The sequence below is a fragment of the Gossypium hirsutum genome, chromosome A01, assembly GCF_007990345.1.
Source record: "Gossypium hirsutum isolate 1008001.06 chromosome A01, Gossypium_hirsutum_v2.1, whole genome shotgun sequence".
NCBI classification, from domain to species: Eukaryota; Viridiplantae; Streptophyta; class Magnoliopsida; order Malvales; family Malvaceae; genus Gossypium; species Gossypium hirsutum.
The window spans coordinates 99,040,762-99,044,345 of record NC_053424.1 but is presented as its reverse complement, the minus strand read 5'-3'; the positions used below and the strand labels follow the sequence as shown (position 1 = coordinate 99,044,345).

The 3,584-nt window shown below is 37.0% G+C and overlaps 1 non-coding gene across 1 annotated transcript; it reads right to left on the bottom strand.

Annotated features, from left to right (window-relative positions):
* Positions 1–2,299: 2,299 nt before the first annotated feature.
* On the bottom strand, positions 2,300–2,406 carry LOC121207919 (small nucleolar RNA R71). The gene has a single exon (XR_005903014.1). It is a non-coding gene; the product is annotated as a small nucleolar RNA R71 (small nucleolar RNA).
* Positions 2,407–3,584: the final 1,178 nt, after the last annotated feature.

Genomic DNA, 3,584 nt, shown 5'->3' with positions numbered 1-3,584 from the left:
AACTGCAGTTGCTTACACATCCGATTTTTTATTTAAAAGTAATTTAATTTGAGTATTTTGATGTAATCAGGCCTCTTAAAATTTTAAGTTTTAGTTTGGGTTTTTATTTATTTTGATTCATATTTGTTAACAGTGGGACACTGGTTTTCAAAAAGATAAACGTATTACAAAACACCATGTTTACGCAACATATTTTTAAAAGCTTCTGCATAAACAATGTTTTAAAAAGTAATAACAAATTAATATGATTAACGTTTTGCTGAACGGCTTGAGTTTTAACAATGAATGAGACGTCCTAAATCTTCATTAAGATCACAAAGAGATTTAACATAGAATGGGTTTCTCAACGATATTATATTTTGCGAAAAACACTTCAAGGTGACATCACCGGATTCAGGCATAACGTCTGCGTCGAGATTGGGGTGTTACAGTATAGATGCTCTTTTGGATAGTCATATGTTGTGGTATTATTTCTTGGAAATTTGGTATATTTTAGTATGATTTGGGGATGATGAATTGATATGTTTGAGAAGCATGATTTGGTTGATAAAAAGGTGAGAAAATTCATTTAAGAGTTATGCGAGATTGATAATTGTGGCATATTGATTTGGTATGTTTTGAATATGAAATTTAGTAGTTGAATTGATTAATAATAGATGGTATGATATGTGTGTAAAATGGCATGTTTTGGTTGCCTATATATGTGTTGAATTAATACCATTTGATGGATGATAAACTGTAATTTTTACATGTTTTTATCCCATGCTTAACACATTTATGGATGATTTCTCCTTAGATTTGGTGAATTCGATGCTCCTAATTCTTTAATTTCATGTTTTATACTTAGGTGAGCATAGGAGAGTAAACAGAGTGAGAAATGGGCCGAAAACAGAGAAAATGGACCCACATGGGAAATCAACACGGCCTGAACTTCCTCACACAGGCGTGTCACATAGGCGTGTCACACAGCCGTGTCTCTTTGGCAGGATCGAAGCACGACTTACACGGATAGATTACACGCCCGTGCCTATTCAACAGCCTTGACCACGGGCTGGAGCAATCGCTCACAGGCGTGTCACACGAGCGTGTCCCTACCGAGCCCAAGTATATCCCTATTCAGAAAAGGCCAATCTGGAGGGCTCTGAGACATTCTAAAGCCTATTTAAACACCTGAGGAGGCAATTAGAAGGGGGACGCAAAGTAGAAAGCAAGGAATTACTCAAGGAAAGTCGATTGATCCATCTCAGAAGCCGGATTCATCATCAAGACTGTAGATCTCCCTTCAAGTTCCTTTAGGAGTTTTGGGTTTTCTTATGTTTTGTTATCTTTATGCTTTTGAGATGTTTTCCTTTATAAGTATGAACTAAAACCCCTAAATACCTAAGGGGAATGAAACCTAAGATGGATCATGTTATTATTATCTGAATTGTATGATAAATATTTAATTTGTTCTTAATTACGTGTTCTTAATTCTTGTTTTATTATTTAATGATATTGATTCAAGTTAACGTTCTTATTCAGAGGAGGAATAGACCCTGTCTAAGAGTAAATTTATCGTAATTAAGCAGAGTTGATTGCGCGCCTAGAGATAGGGTGATAAGATTTTGCCGGATTAGGGTGAAACCTAATAAGGGCATCCATAGATCGAGTTAATGTAATTCTAGGGTGTTAATTAGAAAGAGATTTCAATTATTAAACCTAGGGTTAGACGTTATTAGTCTCGAGAGAGATAATAATAGAACTTAGGGATTTCTACGGATCAAGTCAAATGAATAAATCGTCTGATTCAGAGCTAGATAACAAGTGAAGTCTTGGTGGATTTTTCCTTAGGTATTGTCTTAATCAATGGAAATTTCTAAAAAGTATTTTCCCAAATTTTCTTTATGTGCATTCTTAGTTTAGTAATTAGTTTAGATAACGAAACCTCTTGATTTTTAGGCTAGATAATAAAAAAGAAGTAAATACTAGTACTTGTGGTTCCTTTGGGTTCGACAATCCGGTCTTGCTGAACTATACTACTGTTCGATAAGTACACTTGCCTTAATTAATTGCGACACTTGGCAAATTTTGATAGGTACACGAGGATCCCAACGCTCACTTGGCAAATTTCTTAGAGTTTTGCGACACTTTTAAAATTAATTGCGTTTTTTATGACGCCATTCACCTTCAGTTGTTTCCCTTTTCATTGAGGAATAAGGCTAAACAGTGGTTGAACTCGTTGCCACGAGGATCAATCACAACTTGGGAATAGATGACCGAAAAATTTTTATTAAAATATTTTCGGCCGACTAAAACAGCCAAATTACGTAATGATATCTCCTCTTTTGTGCAGATGGATTCAGAAACACTTTACGATGCATGGGAGAGATACAAGGACCTTTTGAGAAGATGCCCTCACCATTGGTTACCACTCTGGCTACAAGTCCAAATGTTTCACAATGGCCTGAACCCTTCAACTCGGCTAATGATTGACGCAGCCGCGGGTGGAACTATCAATAATAAGACACCTGAGGCAGCTTACGAATTTATTGTGGAGATGTCACTGAATAACTATCAGTGGCAAGTTATGAGGACAAAGCCGACAAAAGTAGCAGATGTTTTCAACCTCGTTGTGGTTTCTATGATATCTAACTAAGTAGAACTCTTAAATAAAAAGATTGATGGTTTGTGTGGTCTACTCAGGTATATCCAGTGATGAGGTACGATTCGAATGGAAGAGGAGCATGCACAGAATATCAACCCTTTAACCCTAGCATCGAGGAAGAACAAGTCCAATATATGGGTAACGATAACTCTAGACCCCAAAATAACCTGTATAGTAACACTTATAATGCAGGTTGGAGGAACCATCCCAATTTCTCGTGGAGCGGTCAAGGAAATCAAAGGCCACAACATCCTCCGTGTTTTCAACAACCACCTTACCAGCAGGAAAAGCAGTCGAAGCTTGAGGAGATGTTGAAAAAATTCATCTCAATGTCAGAAACTTGTTTCTAGAATACCGAGACAACCCTTAAGAATCAACAATGGTTAATCCAAGGGCTCAAAACTCAGATAGGCCAACTCGCCAAACTGATTTCTGAACGACCACAAGGTAGTCTGCGAGTAACACTGAATCTAACCCAAGGGAGCAAATCAATACAATTACCATTCAAGATGCGGAAGGGAGAGTTGCACCTGAACCAGAACCGAGGCAAGAAACTAGGGTAAGTAAAGGTAAGGGTGAGGTGGACCACAATGACCAGAAACTGGTAAGTAAAGAATACAAACCTCGTGTGCCATACCCAAACGTGATAAGGAAAGACCACACAGATGAACAATTCGGTAAATTCCTTAAATTATTAAAAAATATATATTAACTTACCGTTTATTGAAGCTCTTTCATAGATGCCAAATGCAGTCAAATTCTTAAAGGAGATTTTAACAAATAAACAAAAGTTGGACGACGCATCGCATGTGGAGTTGAATGCAGTTTTCTCAGCCATTCCACAGAATAAGCTACCCAACAAATTGAAAGATCCAGAGAGTTTTACGATTCCTTGTTTAATTGGTAGTTTAGATGTTCATAATGCATTGGCTGACTTAGG